This window comes from Acipenser ruthenus, chromosome 7 (assembly GCF_902713425.1).
Source record: "Acipenser ruthenus chromosome 7, fAciRut3.2 maternal haplotype, whole genome shotgun sequence".
NCBI classification, from domain to species: Eukaryota; Metazoa; Chordata; class Actinopteri; order Acipenseriformes; family Acipenseridae; genus Acipenser; species Acipenser ruthenus.
Window position 1 is genome coordinate 45,216,635 of NC_081195.1, and position 8,653 is coordinate 45,225,287.

Genomic DNA, 8,653 nt, shown 5'->3' on the forward strand with positions numbered 1-8,653 from the left:
AAATTTATTTTTTTTATATTAAAAAAAAAAAAGATTATTGTCCTTAATCTTACCATGCTTTATGGTATAATAAGTGTAGGGTGCCAGTACTTACTGCAGATTTAAATTATGTAAAATGTTATTTATATACAAATATATTACACTTAACCAAATGGGAAATAAAGAACAGTATATTCCAAGTGGACCAGTGGTGGCCTTCACAGTATCAAAGATTTTGCCTTTTCCTTTAAAGGTTATGATGGCAAAGGTTTGACTGCATTGTGGAGAAAGAAGTACTTCTTTAAAAAAAATTGAAAATGTTAGATTTGTATCAAATTAATAATGTGTTACTACTTCAGTTCTTGGTATCCATTTGACAAAAGACTCAGAAATACAACAAAATTGGAATAACTAGCTTGCCAAATTGTATCAGTGTCAAAGCTGGTGTATGTAGCTTCTTTCCTTCTTGTTTATCTGCCCAGGATTACTGACTTATTGTCAGACAACTATCTTGTTCAAACAATTGTCTGTTTGTGATAGAATTAAGTCAGGAAAATCATAATGTGCCTGCACGGATATGCACTTATCTCCCCACCACCAGCACCTAATTAGCAGGGTCTATTGTTCGCTGTTAGATATGACCATTGGGCTCTGTCAGATAAGAGAGCAAAGACTGTTTACTGCTGCTCAAATCAAAGCAAACCACAATCTTCCTCTAGGACTAAGCAGTTTCATCTAAGGCACATCAAACATCCTTAAACTGAAACTACTAATAGTGAGTGACAGCATGATTTTGTTTGACTTTAACAGTTTCAAATCCCAGACTTACAATGTCTAGCTGTGATGCGCCCATCAAACTCCACTGAAGCTCCTACAGTATACTCCCAAATCTAACACTCCACAGCAGTAGCAACCAGGCATATTCACAAACACCTAAAGCTTGTTTTTTCAGAGATCAATAATTGTAAATACTTAACTGCAGCCCCCCTTTCCAGAAAGCCACCCTGAAGTTGCTGTAAGCAAGGTACAGGACTCTCTGGAATGTAGTAGGAGGTTGTGGTGCTGATAATTTTCTGTGAAACGGATAAAAGACGATGAAGCCCTCTAATAACACATTTTTTCATGCATTTGTTACATCTCGTTTGGATTATTGTAAAGCTCTTTTTGTTAATCTTTTTGTTAATCGATTGCAGATGGTGCAAAATGCAGCAGCAAGGGAGCTTCCCGGTACCAAGCGGACAGAACACATTACTCCGGTCCTTAAGCGTTTGCATTGGCTTCCTATCCAGTCCCATGTTTCCTTTAATAAAATATTATTGGTGACCTACAAGGCTTTGCACGGTCAGGGTCCTAGTTATACAATGGACCTTCTTAGCCCTCAGATCCCTGGGAGGCAGCTTAGATCCTCTAACTGGATTGTTAAAATGCATGGTTCCAAAACGTGTTACGCTCGGAGGGCATAGTTTCAGCTGTGTTGCTCCTTTTTTTTTGGATCTCACTACCAATTTTTATTAGAGAATCCACAACAGTAGCCAAATTTAAAAGTACCCTTAAGACACATTTATTCTCAGCTATATTTGAAAGGCGCTTTAACAAATTAAAGTTATTATTATTAACAATAATGGCAATTGAATGTTCATTGTCACAGAAATTCTTCAACCCTAACTTCCAAGGAAAGCATCTTCATACATGTTTCCATAGCTACTGATATCACAGAAAATGTGCATTCCAATCTCCAAGACGTTTTTTTCTTTGTATGTCATTAGTTAAGGAATCTCCATTGAGAAAATAAGAATACATTCAAAGCCTTTCTTTACATCCTGAAGATGGAAAACCAAAATCCTTCTAATGCGCCCGAAAGAAGGATCTAAACAAGTTTAAACAAAAGAAATTTGCATTCACTGTAGCGTTTTAAATTTAAAGCAGATTTTCTTTTGTACATTAGAGAATATAATGCTGTACACAAACAGTGGTGTGCAAATTGATTAGAACACCCCATTGCTTATGTAGCTTTGATTTGTTGTGTATGTGAAATCAAACCACTATACTGACAGTCTTGGAAAATTGTCAAAATATCTAAGTTAGGGATTGTCTAATTTAATTGATGACTTTGGCAATTAATTTAAAATAGCAAGACAAATGGTAAAATGCATGAGACTTTTTAGAAGTTGTTTAAGATGCCCAATTAAAAGCATAAAGTGATCAAACATTTTCACACACGAGTGCCTTTTGTTTGTACATCACTGACTGCTGGCTGAAAATTGAAAACCTGGAGGTGTTCTAATAAACGTACACACTACTGTAAGTTATATCATGCATAAATTATTTAATTTACAGGGAGAAGCCATCAAAGTGTATTAAAAATATCCATGAAGTCCACTATTTTCAACTGACCAAAAGATGAGCAGGAAAATGCCAGGCACACTATCTGTGAATTCAATCTGATTACTGAACTTATGGACAACCATATAAAACCAGAAGAGAGGTTGGATAGTCTAGAGTAAGAAATCTATAGATAGATAAGCACTTGATGAAAAGGTCTGAGGTCAGGACCTCTGAAGATTTTAATCTGTCCAGAATTGGATTCTTGACTAGACAGAAAGGGTTGTAACCTCTAACACCCTCTTGTTTATCACGCCAGAGCACAGTGTCAAGATTGCAGACCCCTGATATATTACAGATCTTTCACAATAAACTGTATGGCAGATAGTCCAAACCCCACCTCAGTGTATTTTCTTCTACTTATTGTTATAGGTTAATTGTTACATTTTGTCTAAGTCTGCAAGTGGGTTGTTACCCTGTTCCTCACACTTAACTGGACCCAAGAGTGAACACTACTGTAATGAAACGAGAAGATGAAAGTGCAGCATGTATTGTTATATGGGAGTAAAGGATTGTCCTACTCTCCTTATAGGTCTCATACTGGGTCTTGCTTAAGAACATGATATAATGATCTGCTTCTAGAAACCTCCCCCTTCAGTAGAGGGAATGGTCTGAAAAGCACACAATTTAAATGCACCAATGGCCTGCTTTTAGAATACAAAATAGGAGAGAATGTGCTTGAAAAACAATGCAGCTTTAACGAGATGAGACAGCATGAGATACAAGCAAACACCTTCAAGAAATTCTACCAGTAATGGTTAGTTACAGCAAAATTATACCAGATTGCTTTGAATTTAAAAGTCATTTCACAGCTGAGCTACGATAATAATCGAACCAATTAAGTTTAACCAATCGGTGACTGGTCACAAACAGCCCCTCGAAATACCTTCAGTAATTTGCAGTAAAACCAGCCCTGAATGGAAATGTAGACACTGCAATCCAATATCTGAAGCCAGCTTAGATTGCAATGCATATTGTGGTACAGTGTGTAGTATCTGAATTGCATCTGAAGCACAAGCATTTTATTGTTTAAACCATTAAAATGCAGTTTAAGGAAGCTTAAATACTGAGGGTGCCACAGAAAATAAAATTGCTCAACAAGCTTTTTGACTTGAAGTCTTTATAAATGTCTTAATTAAATGACGGCTGTCAAACAATTATACTAGCTTCTTTTTGGTATTTCTACATAGCTTATGATTGTATGTGTTTTATAGCAGGAGAAGAAAACCAGAACAGAAAGAATCCTTTTTTTATACTATCAACCTTTCTAATAACTTCCTGAATAACCTGCATAGCAGATTAATACCAAAAAAATGCTATACTCCAATTTAAGGATCACACAAAACAGGCTACTCAGCAGGCAAAGGGTTGTACAGTGTATTTGGGTCGTTCCACGCCAACTCTACCAGAAAAAGAACATTTCGTTCCCCGTCCATCTCAGATTTACCTAGAAAAATTCAACAAGGGATTTTCTGACATGCTCAGAAATGATAGCCATTTTTGGGTGATTTTTTGGAGTCCCCCCACGCAAGTTATTACGGCCTAAACTTGGTACAAATAGCAAAAATTCTAATTTCGAGGGGTTTAATGGCCAGTGGTGGGACTTGAAACCAAATGTTTATCACAGAATTTGGAAGACTGGTTCCTCAGGTTCTTACAGCAATACTTACATTTTAGGACCCACATCCTCTACATGGTAAAGGGTTAGGCTGAAGTTAGAATAAAACTCGTCAGTTACCACTCGTCTTGCCAGAAGTGAGTAGGGTGCTCCTAGTATTTTTTTTCTGAAAAGCCCTATTCAATACGAGTAGAGCGAGGTGCTACACATGATGGTAGCATCTAAATTGCACCCAGGGTGATTTTTCTGGTCAAGGTCCCTTTCTCACTTTAGGTTGACCTTTGCAAGGTCACTGGTCGAAGAGGACATTTAAAAAAAAAATAATGGCTATCATTTCTGAATTCAGCGCGTCTGAAAACCACCACATGAATTTGTCCCCTGGGATCTCCCATCCACAGTCGGCAGTGAAATAGCCTCGACTCGAACCGGCGACATCCAGGCTATAGGTTGCATCCTGCACACCACGCAGTATGCCTTTACCGGATGCACCACTCGGGTGCCCTAATGGCTGTATTTAATAAACTAGTAGTCTGAACGCACAGCATGTCAGAAAATAAAATAGTGCTCAGTCGTTATGTGAGCCAGTCCCATTTTCTACTTAAGGCCATTTCACTTTCCTTGCATTTCTCATTATAATGAGAAACACATACACACAGTTTTATATATGGCTGTCATCTACTATGTTATAGGGACTAATGTTTACGTAATTTTCTAAAATGTTCAGCACAGTAGTATCCATAGAAACATGCAATTAGATTTGCATGGTCTTTATCACAAAATAAGTGCTTGGCAAGTCCTGCCCCGATTGGCTGTTGAATATTCTGTGTTAGGAGGGGAGGACCTACAAATCATGCATGCTGGGAGCTTTGCCAGCCCTTCAGTCCTGAAGGAAAGAACCTGGTGTACAAGGCTGCCAATTGTGTCTAATTGTGTAGGTTTTTGGAGATGTGGACTATAGTCCACTGAGGACAAGCTTGAGACAACCTACCCCACTTAAGACCCAAGTCAGATTTGAACCCAGGCCTCCAGTTGAAATACTTAAATTAACGCTACATGGTATTCACATCTCTAGCTAAAGAATAGCAGCAGTACAGTTTCCAGTTCAAAAGACAGAAGCACTGCTACTTCATTGGAACTGAATTATCGGCAACAAGTTCAGTTCCAATGGAGTAGAACATACTTCTCAATAAATACAGAAAGGGTTAAATACTACTTCTAGTAATAACAAATTACAGCTGCAAAAGTATAATGTGCAGATCTGTATCAATTTTTCACTCGAAATGGATTTGCACAGTGCACTGTTTTAAGCTCGTCTATTTAATATTGAACATTGACATTTGCTAACACTCTCCTGTGCTAGACAAAAAGATAATATGTATATGTTAAAGCGCTAATGGAGAAATGTAGTGTTATTCTATACCTTATTTGCTAACATTGTTTGATACATAGCAAAACCCAAATCCTCTACATGGTTGAATAATTACAAGTATCAGACGGACGTCGCTGGATACACATACACTGCCACTACCGGAGTTCTGCTAAATACTGAAAACAGTCGCTCAAGCTGTACATATATTATAATGTACTGTTGCATGAACGAGTAGGCTACGGACTGCAAAAAAAGTTAATTGCGGTATTTCTGTCTCACTACCAGTATTTAGAGAGCATTTCAAACCATGGTTTTATAATTCAACATACAATTATTGAAAATAAACAGATCCAAAATAGCTTTGTAGTAAAAAAGTAACTAGGATTGATAAATTGTAACAAGAATGTTCTTTTTTTGTGAAGTTTATCTTCTTTGTAGCTGTACAACAAAACTTATTGTACTTTTTTATCAAAGAAAAAAAGTCAGCCACTGGTAAATATTCTTACCGTTTTCCAGATGCGAAGTTTAGTTATTCTTCTTCCAGTTTGCTTGTTTACTATTTTCAACGGTTTAAGTTCAAGTTTCTCTTTGGCATGAAATCTGCTAATCTTACATATCTTTTCACCGCACAAGCCAATAGCAGAGAAAACAATTACAAAACCAACATGACATACATAAAACAGAACCAGGGAATTAAGGCAAAGAAAAAAATATATGTCATAAAGTCTTACTTTAAGTTTCTCGTGCTGCAAAGCTACATACAGTGACTGAACGCACTATTCCAATGCGCTTTCTCTTGCTATCTGTTACATACTCCGCTCCCCCTCATTGTAAATACATTGTAACGGAACTGGGGCACGCCATTGCATTGTGGGAGCTCTTAAACCAGCCAGCTAGCTCTCTCTCTCTCTCTCTCTCTCTCTCTCTCTCTCTCTCTCTCTCTCTCTCTCTCTCTCTCTCTCTCTCTCTCGTCAGCTAAACATTTATTTGAAATGAAGCGATTATTGCAAATAAAGTGTATGGAGTATAACAAAACATACAAACAAACAAAGGTAACAATAAATAAATGATAAATAACACACGTGGTTCCCTAGCCTAAGTCATGGCATTTGGTAAAGTCAACTGTTCTGTCGTTTTTTTTAAGGTGCTGTATTAGGGAGATAGTTTGCTCCCCTATTAATACTAGTACTGTTAGCTCATTTGTTCTGCAAATGACAATCTTATTTTTTATTAGAAAAAAATATCATATTAAAAATAAGAAAGCAGGCATATATCTCTAGGTGCGATGAGACACATACAGTCGAAACCTGGGCTTTTAACTCTGGTACAAAATGTGGATAATGTGGATTATGCCCCAAATAATATTTCTATAGCATACTGTCAGATAAAGATTAAAAAAAAAAAAAATTAAAGACAAAACTCAGGTAGTCAGACAACTGAATAAATAATGGTTTGCATGCCCTGTCTGGAGCTAGCTGCGTTTTCATATTGTGAAGTCCCCGCCTCTTATTGTAAGGGTTCGTTTGGACCGTGTCTGCGCACCCATCCATGGCAACCATCAACAAAACTACAGAAAGTGGTAACTGGCTGAAATACCCGGACGTGATTAGAGTGGCAAGATTGTTTAAAACAAAAATCTCACGAAGTGGTTGCAACTGGTTGTTTTTAAACCCCATATCTTATTAAGTAAGTATTCGATGTGCTGACAGACAACAGGATGTATGTATTTGAATTTACTGCTATATAATTGCAACAAGACTACTTACATTCATTATATCAGCATATTCTAATACGACTCGAGTGAGGAAATTTGGTGTCATGAAAATCGTATACATGGCCATGTCGATAAATATATTTTATCATGCTAAAACTTCTTTTCATTCTATATGTTCTCGGGAACTGAATGCAACTGAAATGAGAATGTTTCTTCTTGGAATTATTAACTTATTAAATAAAAAACAAAAAAATGCAAAACAAAAACATTTATTATTATTATTATTATTATTATTATTATTATTATTATTATTATTATTATTATTATTATTATTCCTACTCTTTCTTCGTATATTAGAGCAATAACAATACCTTGGAGATAATATTCACAATCATGTCTCTCGTTCTCACTTGTCTAGGAGATATTGCAAAGTCAATTTAACACATGCTTTCATTCACTTGCCTGTGATACCCAGATAACTTTGTTTTATCTCCTAGGGAAGATTCTGCTGCTGCTAAAGAATAGACTGCAATTGAATTGTTTTTATTTATTTTCTTGTGCTGTCACCTGAGACCTGATGTGATATACACATTATGCATATTGTAATAAGACATGACAGTCTTGTTTAATCACTACAAGAAAGTGTTATATTTCACCCTTTCTCTTCCAATTTATGTGGTAATAGGTTTTTTCAAGCAAATGTTTTATGTACGGGTTATCAAGACGGATTACAGCACAATTCTACCAGCATTTCACATGGATATTGCATTCCTCAATAAAAAGGTTAATTGAAAATAAATATATGACCAATGTTTATTTTCATGATTGTTTATTGTTAAGATATGTATTTTTTTTTTTTATAAAACCCAATAAAACATTTTTAATGGATACAAAAATAATGATGTACCCATAAAGTGTTGGACTCCATCTCAGTACATTCAGTACAACTGCCAAAGAAATGCCTCAATACCTATAAAAAATAAAACATATTCTTTTTCTATTTATTTTTGTATCTAGTCAATATCTTTTTCAGACTAATTTTATTTATATATTTATACAATGTCTTTAATATAAATGAAAACATCACAACATAGCTAGTTATACAGTGCAATAACTTGATGAAGCTTTAGCCCATTGCTAAGTGTCCATATAGTCTAGACAGCAACCCATTTTAATGGCCGTTGTACCATAATCTCTGGATTGTCGTAAGAAGTTGGCACAGCTGGGTAACGGCTTTATTTTAAGAAGTGTTTGTTTCCATGTAAAAACAAAAAACATTTCTAAACATTATTTGTGTGAGTCGTAATGCATTTTATTGACTCTACCCCCAACAGACATAAGAGAGTACTCATTACAATCCCCAAGGTTTTACAGCAGCTGTCTGCTCAATAGGCATGTATTGTTCCAGATAAATTGAAAGCCTGCTTGGAATTAATAGGCTTCTTTGAAACAGCAGAGAACTGAGACAATATTATCTGGATCATCTATGCAATCTAATAATCATGCTTTCCCGCTGGTATTCCTGGGGATTTGTTTTGCAGCATAATGGACACTGACAAAGTTAAATAACAAAAAAGTACCAAACACTCTT

At 36.0% G+C, this 8,653-nt stretch overlaps 1 protein-coding gene across 2 annotated transcripts in view; it reads right to left on the reverse strand.

Moving 5' to 3' along the window:
* LOC117414684 (ras association domain-containing protein 8-like) overlaps positions 1–6,207 on the reverse strand; it is a 44,529-nt gene extending 38,322 nt beyond the window's left edge. Inside the window, exon 1 of one of the 2 annotated variants that reach the window (XM_034024450.3) lies at positions 6,080–6,207. The gene's annotated coding sequence lies outside the window, so the exon portion shown is untranslated. The other variant, XM_034024449.3, reaches the window with a different exon arrangement.
* Between the last annotated feature and the right edge of the window lie 2,446 nt (positions 6,208–8,653).